At 49.4% G+C, this 21,104-nt stretch overlaps 1 protein-coding gene across 1 annotated transcript in view; it reads left to right on the top strand.

Annotated features, from left to right (window-relative positions):
• tmem45a (transmembrane protein 45a) overlaps positions 1–21,104 on the top strand; it is a 71,955-nt gene that overhangs the window by 34,878 nt on the left and 15,973 nt on the right. The window lies entirely within an intron of this gene.

The following is a 21,104-nucleotide window of genomic DNA, read 5'->3' on the forward strand; positions in this document are numbered from 1 at the left end:
CCATGGTTCCAATATCTATTTAGTAGAGCACAAATTGATCTCCTGAACACTAAATCATGGTAGATAGATAGCCCTACTTATACTAAATCATGGTAGATAGCCCTACTTCCACTAAACCTGGGTAGACAGCCCTACTTATACTAAACCTGGGTAGATAGGCCTACTTCCACTAACCCTGGGTAGATAGGCCTACTTCCACTAACCCTGGGTAGATAGGCCTACTTCCACTAAACCTGGGTAGATAGGCCTACTTCCACTAACCCTGGGTAGATAGGCCTACTTCCACTAAACCTGGGTAGATAGGCCTACTTCCACTAACCCTGGGTAGATAGGCCTACTTCCACTAACCCTGGGTAGATAGGCCTACTTCCACTAAACCTGGGTAGATAGGCCTACTTCCACTAACCCTGGGTAGATAGGCCTACTTCCACTAACCCTGGGTAGATAGGGCTACTTCCACTAAACCTGGGTAGATAGGGCTACTTCCACTAAACCTGGGTAGATAGCCCTACTTCCACTAAACCTGGGTAGATAGCCCTACTTCCACTAAACCTGGGTAGATAGGCCTGCTTCCACTAACCCTGGGTAGATAGGGCCTACTTCCACTAACCCTGGGTAGATAGGCCTGCTTCCACTAACCCTGGGTAGATAGGTATACTTCCACTAACCCTGGGTAGATAGGTCTACTTCCACTAACCCTGGGTAGATAGGTCTACTTCCACTAACCCTGGGTAGATAGCCCTACTTCCACTAAACCTGGGTAGATAGCCCTACTTCCACTAACCCTGGGTAGATAGGCATACTTCCACTAAACCTGGGTAGATAGGCCTGCTTCCACTAACCCTGGGTAGATAGCTCTACTTCCACTAAACCTGGGTAGATAGCCCTACTTCCACTAAACCTGGGTAGATAGCCCTACTTCCACTAACCCTGGGTAGATAATCCTACTTCCACTAACCCTGGGTAGATAGGCCTACTTCCACTAAACCTGGGTTGATAGGCCTACTTCCACTAAACCTGGTTAGATAGCCCTACTTCCACTAAACCTGGGTAGATAGCCCTACTTCCACTAAACCTGGGTAGATAGCCCTACTTCCACTAAACCTGGATAGATAGGTATACTTCCACTAAACCTGGGTAGATAGGCCTGCTTCCACTAACCCTGGGTAGATAGCTCTACTTCCACTAAACCTGGGTAGATAGCCCTACTTCCACTAAACCTGGGTAGATAGCCCTACTTCCACTAAACCTGGGTAGATAGCCCTACTTCCACTAACCCTGAGTAGATTGGACTACTTCCACTAAACCTGGGTAGATAGCCCTACTTCCACTAAACCTGGGTAGATAGCCCTACTTCCACTAAACCTGGGTAGATATACTTCCACTAACCCTGGGTAGATAGGCCTACTTCCACTAACCCTGGGTAGATAGGCATACTTCCACTAACCCTGGGTAGATAGGTATACTTCCACTAAACCTGGGTAGATAGGCCTGCTTCCACTAAACCTGGGTAGATAGGCCTGCTTCCACTAAACCTGGGTAGATAGCCCTACTTCCACTAAACCTGGGTAGATAGGCCTACTTCCACTAACCCTGGGTAGATAGGCATACTTCCACTAAACCTGGGTAGATAGGCCTGCTTCCACTAACCCTGGGTAGATAGCTCTACTTCCACTAAACCTGGGTAGATAGCCCTACTTCCACTAAACCTGGGTAGATAGCCCTACTTCCACTAACCCTGGGTAGATAGCCCTACTTCCACTAACCCTGGGTAGATAGCCCTACTTCCACTAAACCTGGGTAGATAGCCCTACTTCCACTAACCCTGGGTAGATAGCCCTGCTTCCACTAACCCTGGGTAGATAGGCCTGCTTCCACTAACCCTGGGTAGATAGGCCTGCTTCCACTAACCCTGGGTAGATAGGCCTGCTTCCACTAACCCTGGGTAGATAGGGCTACTTCCACTAAACCTGGGTAGATAGTCCTACTTCCACTAACCCTGGGTAGATAGGCCTACTTCCACTAAACCTGGGTAGATAGGCCTAATTCCACTAACCCTGGGTAGATAGGCCTACTTCCACTAAACCTGGGTAGATAGGCCTACTTCCACTAACCCTGGGTAGATAGGCCTACTTCCACTAACCCTGGGTAGATAGGGCTACTTCCACTAAACCTGGGTAGATAGGCCTACTTCCACTAAACCTGGGTAGATAGGCCTACTTCCACTAACCCTGGTTAGATAGGCCTGCTTCCACTAACCCTGGGTAGATAGGCCTGCTTCCACTAAACCTGGGTAGATAGCCCTACTTCCACTAAACCTGGGTAGATAGCCCTACTTCCACTAAACCTGGGTAGATAGCCCTACTTCCACTAAACCTGGGTAGATAGCCCTACTTCCACTAACCCTGGGTAGATAGCCCTACTTCCACTAACCCTGGGTAGATAGCCTACTTCCACTAAACCTGGGTAGATAGGCCTGCTTCCACTAAACCTGGGTAGATAGGCCTGCTTCCACTAAACCTGGGTAGATAGCCCTACTTCCACTAAACCTGGGTAGATAGGCCTACTTCCACTAACCCTGGGTAGATAGGCCTACTTCCACTAAACCTGGGTAGATAGGCCTACTTCCACTAACCCTGGGTAGATAGGTATACTTCCACTAAACCTGGGTAGATAGGCCTGCTTCCACTAACCCTGGGTAGATAGCTCTACTTCCACTAAACCTGGGTAGATAGCCCACTTCCACTAAACCTGGGTAGATAGCCCTACTTCCACTAACCCTGGGTAGATAGCCCTACTTCCACTAACCCTGGGTAGATAGCCCTACTTCCACTAAACCTGGGTAGATAGCCCTACTTCCACTAACCCTGGGTAGATAGCCCTGCTTCCACTAACCCTGGGTAGATAGGCCTGCTTCCACTAACCCTGGGTAGATAGGCCTGCTTCCACTAACCCTGGGTAGATAGGCCTGCTTCCACTAACCCTGGGTAGATAGGGCTACTTCCACTAAACCTGGGTAGATAGTCCTACTTCCACTAACCCTGGGTAGATAGGCCTACTTCCACTAAACCTGGGTAGATAGGCCTAATTCCACTAACCCTGGGTAGATAGGCCTACTTCCACTAAACCTGGGTAGATAGCCCTACTTCCACTAAACCTGGGTAGATAGCCCTACTTCCACTAAACCTGGGTAGATAGCCCTACTTCCACTAAACCTGGGTAGATAGCCCTACTTCCACTAACCCTGGGTAGATAGCCCTACTTCCACTAAACCTGGGTAGATAGGCCTGCTTCCACTAAACCTGGGTAGATAGGCCTGCTTCCACTAAACCTGGGTAGATAGGCCACTTCCACTAAACCTGGGTAGATAGCCCTACTTCCACTAAACCTGGGTAGATAGGCCTACTTCCACTAAACCTGGGTAGATAGGCATACTTCCACTAACCCTGGGTAGATAGGTATACTTCCACTAAACCTGGGTAGATAGGCCTGCTTCCACTAACCCTGGGTAGATAGCTCTACTTCCACTAAACCTGGGTAGATAGCCCTACTTCCACTAAACCTGGGTAGATAGCCCTACTTCCACTAACCCTGGGTAGATAGGCCTGCTTCCACTAACCCTGGGTAGATAGGCCTGCTTCCACTAACCCTGGGTAGATAGGCCTGCTTCCACTAAACCTGGGTAGATAGCCCTACTTCCACTAAACCTGGGTAGATAGCCCTACTTCCACTAAACCTGGGTAGATAGCCCTACTTCCACTAAACCTGGGTAGATAGGCCTGCTTCCACTAACCCTGGGTAGATAGGTCTACTTCCACTAACCCTGGGTAGATAGCCCTACTTCCACTAACCCTGAGTAGATTGGACTACTTCCACTAAACCTGGGTAGATAGCCCTACTTCCACTAAACCTGGGTAGATAGCCCTACTTCCACTAAACCTGGGTAGATAGCCCTACTTTCACTAAGTCTGGGTAGATAGTCCTACTTCCACTAACCCTGGGTAGATAGGCATACTTCCACTAACCCTGGGTAGATAGGTATACTTCCACTAAACCTGGGTAGACAGGCCTGCTTCCACTAACCCTGGGTAGATAGCTCTACTTCCACTAAACCTGGGTAGATAGCCCTACTTCCACTAAACCTGGGTAGATAGCCCTACTTCCACTAACCCTGGGTAGATAGCCCTACTTCCACTAAACCTGGGTAGATAGCCATACTTCCACTAAACCTGGGTAGATAGCCCTACTTCCACTAAACCTGGGTAGATAGGCCTACTTCCACTAAACCTGGGTAGATAGGCCTACTTCCACTAAACCTGGGTAGATAGCCCTGCTTCCACTAAACCTGGGTAGATAGCCCTACTCCACTAAACCTGGGTAGATAGGCCTACTTCCACTAAACCTGGGTAGATAGGCCTACTTCCACTAACCCTGGGTAGATAGGCCTACTTCCACTAAACCTGGGTAGATAGGCATACTTCCACTAACCCTGGGTAGATAGGTATACTTCCACTAAACCTGGGTAGATAGCCCTACTTCCACTAACCCTGGGTAGATAGCCCTACTTCCACTAAACCTGGGTAGATAGGCCTACTTCCACTAAACCTGGGTAGATAGGCCTGCTTCCACTAAACCTGGGTAGATAGGCCTGCTTCCACTAAACCTGGGTAGATAGCCCTACTTCCACTAAACCTGGGTAGATAGCCCTACTTCCACTAAACCTGGGTAGATAGGCCTGCTTCCACTAACCCTGGGTAGATAGGTATACTTCCACTAACCCTGGGTAGATAGGCCTACTTCCACTAACCCTGGGTAGATAGGTATACTTCCACTAACCCTGGGTAGATAGGTCTACTTCCACTAACCCTGGGTAGATAGGCCTACTTCCACTAACCCTGGGTAGATAGGGCTACTTCCACTAAACCTGGGTAGATAGGCCTACTTCCACTAACCCTGGGTAGATAGGCCTACTTCCACTAAACCTGGGTAGATAGGCCTAATTCCACTAACCCTGGGTAGATAGGCCTACTTCCACTAAACCTGGGTAGATAGGCCTACTTCCACTAACCCTGGGTAGATAGGCCTACTTCCACTAACCCTGGGTAGATAGGGCTACTTCCACTAAACCTGGGTAGATAGGCCTACTTCCACTAAACCTGGGTAGATAGGCCTACTTCCACTAACCCTGGTTAGATAGGCCTGCTTCCACTAACCCTGGTTAGATAGGCCTGCTTCCACTAACCCTGGGTAGATAGCCCTACTTCCACTAAACCTGGGTAGATAGCCCTACTTCCACTAAACCTGGGTAGATAGGCCTACTTCCACTAAACCTGGGTAGATAGGCCTGCTTCCACTAAACCTGGGTAGATAGGCCTGCTTCCACTAAACCTGGGTAGATAGCCCTGCTTCCACTAAACCTGGGTAGATAGGCCTACTTCCACTAAACCTGGGTAGATAGCCCTACTTCCACTAAACCTGGGTAGATAGCCCTACTTCCACTAACCCTGGGTAGATAGCCCTACTTCCACTAACCCTGGGTAGATAGCCCTACTTCCACTAAACCTGGGTAGATAGGCCTGCTTCCACTAACCCTGGGTAGATAGGCCTGCTTCCACTAACCCTGGGTAGATAGGCCTGCTTCCACTAACCCTGGGTAGATAGGGCTACTTCCACTAAACCTGGGTAGATAGTCCTACTTCCACTAACCCTGGGTAGATAGGCCTACTTCCACTAAACCTGGGTAGATAGGCCTAATTCCACTAACCCTGGGTAGATAGGCCTACTTCCACTAAACCTGGGTAGATAGGCCTACTTCCACTAACCCTGGGTAGATAGGCCTACTTCCACTAACCCTGGGTAGATAGGGCTACTTCCACTAAACCTGGGTAGATAGGCCTACTTCCACTAAACCTGGGTAGATAGGCCTACTTCCACTAACCCTGGTTAGATAGGCCTGCTTCCACTAACCCTGGGTAGATAGGCCTGCTTCCACTAAACCTGGGTAGATAGCCCTACTTCCACTAAACCTGGGTAGATAGCCCTACTTCCACTAAACCTGGGTAGATAGGCCTACTTCCACTAAACCTGGGTAGATAGGCCTGCTTCCACTAAACCTGGGTAGATAGGCCTGCTTCCACTAAACCTGGGTAGATAGCCCTGCTTCCACTAAACCTGGGTAGATAGGCCTACTTCCACTAAACCTGGGTAGATAGCCCTACTTCCACTAAACCTGGGTAGATAGCCCTACTTCCACTAACCCTGGGTAGATAGCCCTACGTCCACTAACCCTGGGTAGATAGCCTACTTCCACTAAACCTGGGTTGATAGGCCTACTTCCACTAAACCTGGTTAGATAGCCCTACTTCCACTAAACCTGGGTAGATAGCCCTACTTCCACTAAACCTGGGTAGATAGCCCTACTTCCACTAAACCTGGGTAGATAGCCCTACTTCCACTAACCCTGGGTAGATAGCCCTACTTCCACTAAACCTGGGTAGATAGGCCTGCTTCCACTAAACCTGGGTAGATAGGCCTGCTTCCACTAAACCTGGGTAGATAGGCCTGCTTCCACTAAACCTGGGTAGATAGCCCTACTTCCACTAAACCTGGGTAGATAGGCCTACTTCCACTAAACCTGGGTAGATAGGCATACTTCCACTAACCCTGGGTAGATAGGTATACTTCCACTAAACCTGGGTAGATAGGCCTACTTCCACTAAACCTGGGTAGATAGGCCTGCTTCCACTAAACCTGGGTAGATAGCCCTGCTTCCACTAAACCTGGGTAGATAGCCCTACTCCCACTAAACCTGGGTAGATAGGCCTACTTCCACTAAACCTGGGTAGATAGGCCTACTTCCACTAACCCTGGGTAGATAGGCCTACTTCCACTAAACCTGGGTAGATAGGCATACTTCCACTAACCCTGGGTAGATAGGTATACTTCCACTAAACCTGGGTAGATAGCCCTACTTCCACTAACCCTGGGTAGATAGCCCTACTTCCACTAAACCTGGGTAGATAGGCCTACTTCCACTAAACCTGGGTAGATAGGCCTGCTTCCACTAAACCTGGGTAGATAGGCCTGCTTCCACTAAACCTGGGTAGATAGCCCTACTTCCACTAAACCTGGGTAGATAGCCCTACTTCCACTAAACCTGGGTAGATAGGCCTGCTTCCACTAACCCTGGGTAGATAGGTATACTTCCACTAACCCTGGGTAGATAGGCCTGCTTCCACTAACCCTGGGTAGATAGGTATACTTCCACTAACCCTGGGTAGATAGGTCTACTTCCACTAACCCTGGGTAGATAGGCCTACTTCCACTAACCCTGGGTAGATAGGGCTACTTCCACTAAACCTGGGTAGATAGGCCTACTTCCACTAACCCTGGGTAGATAGGCCTACTTCCACTAAACCTGGGTAGATAGGCCTAATTCCACTAACCCTGGGTAGATAGGCCTACTTCCACTAAACCTGGGTAGATAGGCCTACTTCCACTAACCCTGGGTAGATAGGCCTACTTCCACTAACCCTGGGTAGATAGGGCTACTTCCACTAAACCTGGGTAGATAGGCCTACTTCCACTAAACCTGGGTAGATAGGCCTACTTCCACTAACCCTGGTTAGATAGGCCTGCTTCCACTAACCCTGGTTAGATAGGCCTGCTTCCACTAACCCTGGGTAGATAGCCCTACTTCCACTAAACCTGGGTAGATAGCCCTACTTCCACTAAACCTGGGTAGATAGGCCTACTTCCACTAAACCTGGGTAGATAGGCCTGCTTCCACTAAACCTGGGTAGATAGGCCTGCTTCCACTAAACCTGGGTAGATAGCCCTGCTTCCACTAAACCTGGGTAGATAGGCCTACTTCCACTAAACCTGGGTAGATAGCCCTACTTCCACTAAACCTGGGTAGATAGCCCTACTTCCACTAACCCTGGGTAGATAGCCCTACTTCCACTAACCCTGGGTAGATAGCCCTACTTCCACTAAACCTGGGTTGATAGGCCTACTTCCACTAAACCTGGTTAGATAGCCCTACTTCCACTAAACCTGGGTAGATAGCCCTACTTCCACTAAACCTGGGTAGATAGCCCTACTTCCACTAAACCTGGGTAGATAGCCCTACTTCCACTAACCCTGGGTAGATAGCCCTACTTCCACTAAACCTGGGTAGATAGGCCTGCTTCCACTAAACCTGGGTAGATAGGCCTGCTTCCACTAAACCTGGGTAGATAGGCCTGCTTCCACTAAACCTGGGTAGATAGCCCTACTTCCACTAAACCTGGGTAGATAGGCCTACTTCCACTAAACCTGGGTAGATAGGCATACTTCCACTAACCCTGGGTAGATAGGTATACTTCCACTAAACCTGGGTAGATAGGCCTGCTTCCACTAACCCTGGGTAGATAGCTCTACTTCCACTAAACCTGGGTAGATAGCCCTACTTCCACTAAACCTGGGTAGATAGCCCTACTTCCACTAACCCTGGGTAGATAGCCTACTTCCACTAAACCTGGGTAGATAGCCCTACTTCCACTAAACCTGGGTTGATAGGCCTACTTCCACTAAACCTGGTTAGATAGCCCTACTTCCACTAAACCTGGGTAGATAGCCCTACTTCCACTAAACCTGGGTAGATAGGCCTACTTCCACTAAACCTGGGTAGATAGGCATACTTCCACTAACCCTGGGTAGATAGGTATACTTCCACTAAACCTGGGTAGATAGGCCTGCTTCCACTAACCCTGGGTAGATAGCTCTACTTCCACTAAACCTGGGTAGATAGCCCTACTTCCACTAAACCTGGGTAGATAGCCCTACTTCCACTAACCCTGGGTAGATAGGCCTGCTTCCACTAACCCTGGGTAGATAGGCCTGCTTCCACTAACCCTGGGTAGATAGGCCTGCTTCCACTAAACCTGGGTAGATAGCCCTACTTCCACTAAACCTGGGTAGATAGCCCTACTTCCACTAAACCTGGGTAGATAGCCCTACTTCCACTAAACCTGGGTAGATAGGCCTGCTTCCACTAACCCTGGGTAGATAGGTCTACTTCCACTAACCCTGGGTAGATAGCCCTACTTCCACTAACCCTGAGTAGATTGGACTACTTCCACTAAACCTGGGTAGATAGCCCTACTTCCACTAAACCTGGGTAGATAGCCCTACTTCCACTAAACCTGGGTAGATAGCCCTACTTTCACTAAGTCTGGGTAGATAGTCCTACTTCCACTAACCCTGGGTAGATAGGCATACTTCCACTATCCCTGGGTAGATAGGTATACTTCCACTAAACCTGGGTAGACAGGCCTGCTTCCACTAACCCTGGGTAGATAGCCTCTACTTCCACTAAACCTGGGTAGATAGCCCTACTTCCACTAAACCTGGGTAGATAGCCCTACTTCCACTAACCCTGGGTAGATAGCCCTACTTCCACTAAACCTGGGTAGATAGCCCTACTTCCACTAAACCTGGGTAGATAGCCCTACTTCCACTAAACCTGGGTAGATAGGCCTACTTCCACTAAACCTGGGTAGATAGGCCTGCTTCCACTAAACCTGGGTAGATAGCCCTGCTTCCACTAAACCTGGGTAGATAGCCCTACTCCCACTAAACCTGGGTAGATAGGCCTACTTCCACTAAACCTGGGTAGATAGGCCTACTTCCACGAACCCTGGGTAGATAGGCCTACTTCCACTAAACCTGGGTAGATAGGCATACTTCCACTAACCCTGGGTAGATAGGTATACTTCCACTAAACCTGGGTAGATAGCCCTACTTCCACTAACCCTGGGTAGATAGCCCTACTTCCACTAAACCTGGGTAGATAGGCCTACTTCCACTAAACCTGGGTAGATAGGCCTGCTTCCACTAAACCTGGGTAGATAGGCCTGCTTCCACTAAACCTGGGTAGATAGCCCTACTTCCACTAAACCTGGGTAGATAGCCCTACTTCCACTAAACCTGGGTAGATAGGCCTGCTTCCACTAACCCTGGGTAGATAGGTATACTTCCACTAACCCTGGGTAGATAGGCCTGCTTCCACTAACCCTGGGTAGATAGGTATACTTCCACTAACCCTGGGTAGATAGGTCTACTTCCACTAACCCTGGGTAGATAGGCCTACTTCCACTAACCCTGGGTAGATAGGGCTACTTCCACTAAACCTTGGTAGATAGGCCTACTTCCACTAACCCTGGGTAGATAGGCCTACTTCCACTAAACCTGGGTAGATAGGCCTAATTCCACTAACCCTGGGTAGATAGGCCTACTTCCACTAAACCTGGGTAGATAGGCCTACTTCCACTAACCCTGGGTAGATAGGCCTACTTCCACTAACCCTGGGTAGATAGGGCTACTTCCACTAAACCTGGGTAGATAGGCCTACTTCCACTAAACCTGGGTAGATAGGCCTACTTCCACTAACCCTGGTTAGATAGGCCTGCTTCCACTAACCCTGGTTAGATAGGCCTGCTTCCACTAACCCTGGGTAGATAGCCCTACTTCCACTAAACCTGGGTAGATAGCCCTACTTCCACTAAACCTGGGTAGATAGGCCTACTTCCACTAAACCTGGGTAGATAGGCCTGCTTCCACTAAACCTGGGTAGATAGGCCTGCTTCCACTAAACCTGGGTAGATAGCCCTGCTTCCACTAAACCTGGGTAGATAGGCCTACTTCCACTAAACCTGGGTAGATAGCCCTACTTCCACTAAACCTGGGTAGATAGCCCTACTTCCACTAACCCTGGGTAGATAGCCCTACTTCCACTAACCCTGGGTAGATAGCCCTACTTCCACTAACCCTGGGTAGATAGCCCTACTTCCACTAAACCTGGGTAGATAGGCCTACTTCCACTAAACCTGGTTAGATAGCCCTACTTCCACTAAACCTGGGTAGATAGCCCTACTTCCACTAAACCTGGGTAGATAGCCCTACTTCCACTAACCCTGGGTAGATAGCCCTACTTCCACTAAACCTGGGTAGATAGGCCTGCTTCCACTAAACCTGGGTAGATAGGCCTGCTTCCACTAAACCTGGGTAGATAGGCCTGCTTCCACTAAACCTGGGTAGATAGCCCTACTTCCACTAAACCTGGGTAGATAGGCCTACTTCCACTAAACCTGGGTAGATAGGCATACTTCCACTAACCCTGGGTAGATAGGTATACTTCCACTAAACCTGGGTAGATAGGCCTGCTTCCACTAACCCTGGGTAGATAGCTCTACTTCCACTAAACCTGGGTAGATAGCCCTACTTCCACTAAACCTGGGTAGATAGGCCTACTTCCACTAACCCTGGGTAGTTAGCCTACTTCCACTAAACCTGGGTTGATAGGCCTACTTCCACTAAACCTGGTTAGATAGCCCTACTTCCACTAAACCTGGGTAGATAGCCCTACTTCCACTAAACCTGGGTAGATAGCCCTACTTCCACTAAACCTGGGTAGATAGCCCTACTTCCACTAACCCTGGGTAGATAGCCCTACTTCCACTAAACCTGGGTAGATAGGCCTGCTTCCACTAAACCTGGGTAGATAGGCCTGCTTCCACTAAACCTGGGTAGATAGGCCTGCTTCCACTAAACCTGGGTAGATAGCCCTACTTCCACTAAACCTGGGTAGATAGCCCTACTTCCACTAAACCTGGGTAGATAGGCCTGCTTCCACTAAACCTGGGTAGATAGCCCTACTTCCACTAAACCTGGGTAGATAGGCCTACTTCCACTAAACCTGGGTAGATAGGCATACTTCCACTAACCCTGGGTAGATAGGCGTACTTCCACTAAACCTGGGTAGATAGGCCTGCTTCCACTAACCCTGGGTAGATAGCTCTACTTCCACTAAACCTGGGTAGATAGCCCTACTTCCACTAAACCTGGGTAGATAGCCCTACTTCCACTAACCCTGGGTAGATAGGCCTGCTTCCACTAACCCTGGGTAGATAGGCCTACTTCCACTAACCCTGGGTAGATAGGCCTGCTTCCACTAAACCTGGGCAGATAGCCCTACTTCCACTAAACCTGGGTAGATAGCCCTACTTCCACTAAACCTGGGTAGATAGCCCTACTTCCACTAAACCTGGGTAGATAGGCCTGCTTCCACTAACCCTGGGTAGATAGGTCTACTTCCACTAACCCTGGGTAGATAGCCCTACTTCCACTAACCCTGAGTAGATTGGACTACTTCCACTAAACCTGGGTAGATAGCCCTACTTCCACTAAACCTGGGTAGATAGCCCTACTTCCACTAAACCTGGGTAGATAGCCCTACTTCCACTAAACCTGGGTAGATAGCCCTACTTTCACTAAGTCTGGGTAGATAGTCCTACTTCCACTAACCCTGGGTAGATAGGCATACTTCCACTAACCCTGGGTAGATAGGTATACTTCCACTAAACCTGGGTAGACAGGCCTGCTTCCACTAACCCTGGGTAGATAGCTCTACTTCCACTAAACCTGGGTAGATAGCCCTACTTCCACTAAACCTGGGTAGATAGCCCTACTTCCACTAACCCTGGGTAGATAGCCCTACTTCCACTAAACCTGGGTAGATAGCCCTACTTCCACTAAACCTGGGTAGATAGCCCTACTTCCACTAAACCTGGGTAGATAGGCCTACTTCCACTAAACCTGGGTAGATAGGCCTGCTTCCACTAAACCTGGGTAGATAGCCCTGCTTCCACTAAACCTGGGTAGATAGCCCTGCTCCCACTAAACCTGGGTAGATAGGCCTACTTCCACTAAACCTGGGTAGATAGCCCTACTTCCACGAACCCTGGGTAGATAGGCCTACTTCCACTAAACCTGGGTAGATAGGCATACTTCCACTAACCCTGGGTAGATAGGTATACTTCCACTAAACCTGGGTAGATAGGCCTGCTTCCACTAAACCTGGGTAGATAGGCCTGCTTCCACTAAACCTGGGTAGATAGCCCTACTTCCACTAAACCTGGGTAGATAGCCCTACTTCCACTAAACCTGGGTATATAGCCCTACTTCCACTAAACCTGGGTAGATAGGCCTGCTTCCACTAACCCTGGGTAGATAGGTATACTTCCACTAACCCTGGGTAGATAGGCCTGCTTCCACTAACCCTGGGTAGATAGGTATACTTCCACTAACCCTGGGTAGATAGGTCTACTTCCACTAACCCTGGGTAGATAGGTCTACTTCCACTAACCCTGGGTAGATAGCCCTACTTCCACTAACCCTGAGTAGATTGGACTACTTCCACTAAACCTGGGTAGATAGCCCTACTTCCACTAAACCTGGGTAGATAGCCCTACTTCCACTAACCCTGGGTAGATAGCCCTACTTCCACTAAACCTGGGTAGATAGCCCTACTTCCACTAAACCTGGGTAGATAGCCCTACTTCCACTAAACCTGGGTAGATAGGCCTACTTCCACTAAACCTGGGTAGATAGGCCTGCTTCCACTAAACCTGGGTAGATAGCCCTGCTTCCACTAAACCTGGGTAGATAGCCCTGCTCCCACTAAACCTGGGTAGATAGGCCTACTTCCACTAAACCTGGGTAGATAGGCCTACTTCCTGAACCCTGGGTAGATAGGCCTACTTCCACTAAACCTGGGTAGATAGGCATACTTCCACTAACCCTGGGTAGATAGGTATACTTCCACTAAACCTGGGTAGATAGCCCTACTTCCACTAACCCTGGGTAGATGGCCCTACTTCCACTAAACCTGGGTAGATAGCCCTACTTCCACTAAACCTGGGTAGATAGGCCTACTTCCACTAAACCTGGGTAGATAGGCCTGCTTCCACTAAACCTGGGTAGATAGGCCTGCTTCCACTAAACCTGGGTAGATAGCCCTACTTCCACTAAACCTGGGTAGATAGGCCTACTTCCACTAAACCTGGGTAGATAGCCCTACTTCCACTAAACCTGGGTAGATAGCCCTACTTCCACTAACCCTGGGTAGATAGCCCTACTTCCACTAACCCTGGGTAGATAGGCCTACTTCCACTAAACCTGGGTAGATAGGCCTACTTCCACTAAACCTGGTTAGAAAACCCTACTTCCACTAAACCTGGGTAGATAGCCCTACTTCCACTAAACCTGGGTAGATAGCCCTACTTCCACTAAACCTGGGTAGATAGCCCTACTTCCACTAACCCTGGGTAGATAGCCCTACTTCCACTAACCCTGGGTAGATAGCCCTACTTCCACTAAACCTGGGTAGATAGCCCTGCTTCCAAACCCTGGGTAGATAGCCCTACTTCCACTAAACCTGGGTAGATCCACTAACCCTGGGTAGATAGGCCTGCTTCCACTAAACCTGGGTAGATAGCCCTACTTCCACTAACCCTGGGTAGATAGGCCTAATTCCACTAAACCTGGGTAGATAGGCCTACTTCCACTAACCCTGGGTAGATAGCCCTACTTCCACTAAACCTGGGTAGATAGGCCTACTTCCACTAACCCTGGGTAGATAGGCCTACTTCCACTAAACCTGGGTAGATAGGCCTACTTCCACTAACCCTGGGTAGATAGGCCTGCTTCCACTAAACCTGGGTAGATAGGCCTGCTTCCACTAACCCTGGGTAGATAGGCCTACTTCCACTAACCCTGGGTAGATAGGCCTACTTCCACTAAACCTGGGTAGATAGCCCTACTTCCACTAAACCTGGGTAGATAGGCCTACTTCCACTAAACCTGGGTAGATACTACTTCCAAACCTGGGTAGATAGCTTCCCTACTTCCACTAAACCTGGGTAGATAGCTTCCACTAAACCTTCCACTCCACGAACCCTGGGTAGATAGGCCTACTTCCACTAACCCTGGGTAGATAGGTATACTTCCACTAACCCTGGGTAGATAGCTCTACTTCCACTAACCCTGGGTAGATAGCTCTACTTCCACTAACCCTGGGTAGATAGGCCTACTTCCACTAAACCTGGGTAGATAGGCCTACTTCCACTAAACCTGGGTAGATAGGCCTACTTCCACTAAACCTGGGTAGATAGCCCTACTTCCACTAACCCTGGGTAGATAGGCCTGCTTCCACTAAACCTGGGTAGATAGGCCCTACTTCCACTAACCCTGGGTAGATAGGCCTACTTCCACTAACCCTGGGTAGATAGGCCTACTTCCACTAACCTGGGGGCCTACTTCCACTAAATAGATAGGCCTACTTCCACTAAACCTGGGTAGATAGGCCTACTTCCACTAAACCTGGGTAGATAGGCCTACTTTCCAGCCCTAACTAAACCTGGGTAGATAGCCCTACTTCCACTAACCCTGGGTAGATAGGCCTACTTCCACTAAACCTGGGTAGATAGGCCTACTTCCACTAACCCTGGGGATAGATAAAGGCCTACTTCCACTAAACCTGGGTAGATAGCCCTACTTCCACTAAACCTGGGTAGATAGGCTAAACCTGGGTAGATACTTCCACTAACCCTGGGTAGATATAGCCCTACTTCCACTAACCCTACTTCCACTAAACCTGGGTAGATAGCCCTACTTCCACTAAACCTGGGTAGATAGCCCTACTTCCACTAAACCTGGGTAGATAGCCCTACTTCCACTAAACCTGGGTAGATAGGCCTACTTCCACTAACCCTGGGTAGATAGGCATACTTCCACTAACCCTGGGTAGATAGGCCTACTTCCACTAAACCTGGGTAGTAGGCCTGCTTCCACTAACCCTGGGTAGATAGCCTACTTCCACTAAACCTGGGTAGATAGCCCTACTTCCACTAAACCTGGGTAGATAGCCCTACTTCCACTAAACCTGGGTAGATAGCCCTACTTCCCTAAACCTTAGCCCCACTAAACCTGGGTAGATAGCCCTACTTCCACTAAACCTGGGATAGATAGGCCTACTTCCACTAAACCTGGGTAGATAGGCTTCCACTAAACCTGGGTAGATTCCACTAAACCTGGGTAGATAGCCCTACTTCCACTAAACCTGGGTAGATAGAACCCTGGGTAGATAGGCCTACTTCCACTAAACCTGGGTAGATAGGCCTACTTCCACTAACCCTGGGTAGATAGCCTACTTCCACTAAACCTGGGTAGATAGCCCTACTTCCACTAAACCTGGGTAGATAGGCCTGCTTCCACTAAACCTGGGTAGATAGCCCTACTTTAAACCCACTAAACCTGGGTAGATAGGCCCTAAACCTTCCTTCCACTAACCCTGGGTAGATAGGCCTACTTCCACTAACCCTACTTCCACTAACCCTGGGTAGATAGGCCCTACTTCCACTAAACCTGGGTAGATAGGCCTACTTCCACTAACCCTGGGTAGATAGGCCTACTTCCACTAACCCTGGGTAGATAGCCCTACTTCCACTAAACCTGTAGATAGGCCTACTTCCACTAAACCTGGGTAGATAGGCCTACTTCCACTAAACCCTGGGTAGATCCACTTCCACTAAACCTGGGTAGATAGCCCTACTTCCACTAAACCTGGGTAGATAGCCCTACTTCCACTAAACCTGGGTAGATAGCCCTACTTCCACTAAACCTGGGTAGATAGGCCTACTTCCACTAAACCTGGGTAGATAGCCCTACTTCCACTAAACCTGGGTAGATAGCCCTACTTCCACTAAACCTGGGTAGATAGGTCTACTTCCACTAACCCTGGGTAGATAGGCCTACTTCCACTAAACCTGGGTAGATAGGCCTACTTCCACTAACCCTGGGTAGATAGGCCTACTTCCACTAAACCTGGGTAGATAGCCCTACTTCCACTAAACCTGGGTAGATAGCCCTACTTCCACTAAACCTGGGTAGATAGCCCTACTTCCACTAAACCTAGATAGGCCTACTTCCACTAAACCTGGGTAGATAGGCCTACTTCCACTAGGCCTGCTTCCACTAAACCTGGGTAGATAGCCCTACTTCCACTAAACCTGGGTAGATAGGCCTACTTCCACTAAACCTGGGTAGATAGCCCTACTTCCACTAAACCTGGGTAGATAGCCCTACTTCCACTAACCCTGGGTAGATAGCCCTACTTCCACTAACCCTGGGTAGATAGGCCTACTTCCACTAAACCTGGGTAGATAGGCCTACTTCCACTAAACCTGGTTAGATAGCCCTACTTCCACTAAACCTGGGTAGATAGCCCTACTTCCACTAAACCTGGGTAGATAGCCCTACTTCCACTAAACCTGGGTAGATAGCCCTACTTCCACTAACCCTGGGTAGATAGCCCTACTTCCACTAACCCTGGGTAGATAGCCCTACTTCCACTAAACCTGGGTAGATAGCCCTGCTTCCACTAACCCTGGGTAGATAGCCCTACTTCCACTAACCCTGGGTAGATAGGCCTACTTTCCACTTCCAAACCTGGGTAGATAGCCCTACTTCCACTAACCCTGGGTAGATAGGCCTGCTTCCACTAAACCTGGGTAGATAGGCCTACTTCCACTAACCCTGGGTAGATAGGCCTACTTCCACTAAACCTGGGTAGATAGGCCTACTTCCACTAAACCCTGGGTAGATAGGCCTTACCTTCCACTCCAAACCTGGGTAGATAGGCTTCCACCCTGGGTAGATACTTCCACTAAGCCTGGGTAGATAGCCCTACTTCCACTAACCCTGGGTAGATAGGCCTACTTCCACTAAACCTGGGTAGATAGCCCTACTTCCACTAAACCTGGGTAGATAGCCCTACTTCCACTAAACCTGGGTAGATAGGCCTGCTTCCACTAAACCTGGGTAGATAGGCTAAACCTGGGTAGATACTTCCACTAAACCTGGGTAGATAGCCCTACTTCCACTAAACCTGGGTAGATAGCCCTACTTCCACTAACCCTGGGTAGATAGCCTACTTCCACTAACCCTGGGTAGATAGGTATACTTCCACTAACCCTGGGTAGATAGCTCTACTTCCACTAACCCTGGGTAGATAGCTCTACTTCCACTAACCCTGGGTAGATAGGCCTACTTCCACTAAACCTGGGTAGATAGGCCTACTTCCACTAAACCTGGGTAGATAGGCCTACTTCCACTAAACCTGGGTAGATAGCCCTACTTCCACTAACCCTGGGTAGATAGGCCTACTTCCACTAACCCTGGGTAGATAGGCCTACTTCCACTAACCCTGGGTAGATAGGCCTACTTCCACTAACCCTGGGTAGATAGGCCTACTTCCACTAACCCTGGGTAGATAGGCCTACTTCCACTAAACCTGGGTAGATAGGCCTACTTCCACTAAACCTGGGTAGATAGGCCTACTTCCACTAAACCTGGGTAGATAGGCCTACTTCCACTAAACCTGGGTAGATAGCCCTACTTCCACTAAACCTGGGTAGATAGGCCTACTTCCACTAACCCTGGGTAGATAGGCCTACTTCCACTAAACCTGGGTAGATAGGCCTACTTCCACTAAACCTGGGTAGATAGGCCTACTTCCACTAACCCTGGGTAGATAGCCCTACTTCCACTAAACCTGGGTAGATAGCCCTACTTCCACTAACCCTGGGTAGATAGGTATACTTCCACTAAACCTGGGTAGATAGGCCTGCTTCCACTAACCCTGGGTAGATAGCCCTACTTCCACTAAACCTGGGTAGATAGCCCTACTTCCACTAAACCTGGGTAGATAGCCCTACTTCCACTAAACCTGGGTAGATAGCCCTACTTCCACTAACCCTGGGTAGATAGGCCTACTTCCACTAAACCTGGGTAGATAGCCCTACTTCCACTAAACCTGGGTAGACTTCCACTAAACCTAGCCCTACTTCCACTAACCCTGGGTAGATAGCCCTACTTCCACTAAACCTGGGTAGATAGCCCTACTTCCACTAACCCTGGGTAGATAGGCCTACTTCCACTAAACCTGGGTAGATAGGCCTGCTTCCACTAACCCTGGGTAGATAGCCCTACTTCCACTAAACCTGGGTAGATAGCCCTACTTCCACTAAACCTGGGTAGATAGGCCTACTTCCACTAAACCTGGGTAGATAGCCCTACTTCCACTAACCCTGGGTAGATAGGCCTACTTCCACTAAACCTGGGTAGATAGCCCTACTTCCACTAAACCTGGGTAGATAGCCCTACTTCCACTAAACCTGGGTAGATAGCCCTACTTCCACTAAACCTGGGTAGATAGCCCTACTTCCACTAACCCTGGGTAGATAGGCCTACTTCCACTAACCCTGGGTAGATAGGCCTACTTCCACTAAACCCTGGGTAGATCCTACTTCCACTAAACCTCCAGGCCTGCTTCCACTAACCCTGGGTAGATAGCCTACTTCCACTAAACCTGGGTAGATAGCCCTACTTCCACTAAACCTGGGTAGATAGATCCACTAACCCTGGGTAGATAGCCCTACTTCCACTAAACCTGGGTAGATAGCCCTACTTCCACTAACCCTGGGTAGATAGCCCACTTCCACTAACCCTGGGTAGATAGCCCTACTTCCACTAAACCTGTTTAGATAACTTCCACTAAACCTGGGTAGATAGCCCTACTTCCACTAAACCTGGGTAGATAGCCCTACTTCCACTAAACCTGGGTAGATAGCCCTACTTCCACTAACCCTGGGTAGATAGCCCTACTTCCACTAACCCTGGGTAGATAGCCCTACTTCCACTAAACCTGGGTAGATAGGCCTACTTCCACTAAACCTGGGTAGATAGGCCTGCTTCCACTAAACCTGGGTAGATAGGCCTGCTTCCACTAAACCTGGGTAGATAGCCCTACTTCCACTAACCCTGGGTAGATAGGTATACTTCCACTAAACCTGGGTAGACAGGCCTGCTTCCACTAACCCTGGGTAGATAGCTCTACTTCCACTAAACCTGGGTAGATAGCCCTACTTCCACTAAACCTGGGTAGATAGCCCTACTTCCACTAAACCTGGTTAGATAGCCCTACTTCCACTAAACCTGGGTAGATAGCCCTACTTCCACTAAACCTGGTAGATAGACTTCCACTAAACCTGGGTAGATAGGCCTACTTCCACTAACCCTGGGTAATAGGCCTGCTTCCCTAACCCTGGGTAGATAGGCCTACTTCCACTAACCCTGGGTAGATAGCCTACTTCCACTAACCCTGGGTAGATAGCCCTACTTCCACTAAACCTGGGTAGATAGGCCTACTTCCACTAACCCTGGGTAGATAGGCCTACTTCCACTAAACCTGGGTAGATAGGCCTACTTCCACTAACCCTGGGTAGATAGGGCTACTTCCACTAAACCTGGGTAGATAGGCCTACTTCCACTAACCCTGGGTAGATAGGCCTGCTTCCACTAAACCTGGGTAGATAGGCCTGCTTCCACTAAGCCTGGGTAGATAGGCCTACTTCCACTAACCCTGGGTAGATAGGCCTACTTCCACTAACCCTGGGTAGATAGGCCTACTTCCACTAAACCTGGGTAGATAGCCCTACTTCCACTAACCCTGGGTAGATAGGCCTACTTCCACTAAACCTGGGTAGATAGGCCTGCTTCCACTAAACCTGGGTAGATAGGCCTGCTTCCACTAAACCTGGGTAGATAGGCCTACTTCCACTAAACCTGGGTAGATAGCCCTACTTCCACTAAACCTGGGTAGATAGGCCTACTTCCACGAACCCTGGGTAGATAGGCCTACTTCCACTAACCCTGGGTAGATAGGTATACTTCCACTAACCCTGGGTAGATAGCTCTACTTCCACTAACCCTGGGTAGATAGCCCTACTTCCACTAACCCTGGGTAGATAGGCCTACTTCCACTAAACCTGGGTAGATAGGCCTACTTCCACTAAACCTGGTTAGATAGGCCTACTTCCACTAAACCTGGGTAGATAGCCCTACTTCCACTAACCCTGGGTAGATAGGCCTGCTTCCACTAAACCTGGGTAGATAGGCCTACTTCCACTAACCCTGGGTAGATAGCCCTGCTTCCACTAAACCTGGGTAGATAGGCCTGCTTCCACTAAACCTGGGTAGATAGGCCTGCTTCCACTAAACCTGGGTAGATAGGCCTGCTTCCACTAAACCTGGGTAGATAGGCCTGCTTCCACTAAACCTGGGTAGATAGGCCTACTTCCACTAAACCTGGGTAGATAGGCATACTTCCACTAACCCTGGGTAGGTAGGCCTGCTTCCACTAACCCTGGGTAGATAACTCTACT

The sequence above is a fragment of the Oncorhynchus masou genome, chromosome 31 (assembly GCF_036934945.1).
Source record: "Oncorhynchus masou masou isolate Uvic2021 chromosome 31, UVic_Omas_1.1, whole genome shotgun sequence".
Taxonomy (NCBI): domain Eukaryota; kingdom Metazoa; phylum Chordata; class Actinopteri; order Salmoniformes; family Salmonidae; genus Oncorhynchus; species Oncorhynchus masou.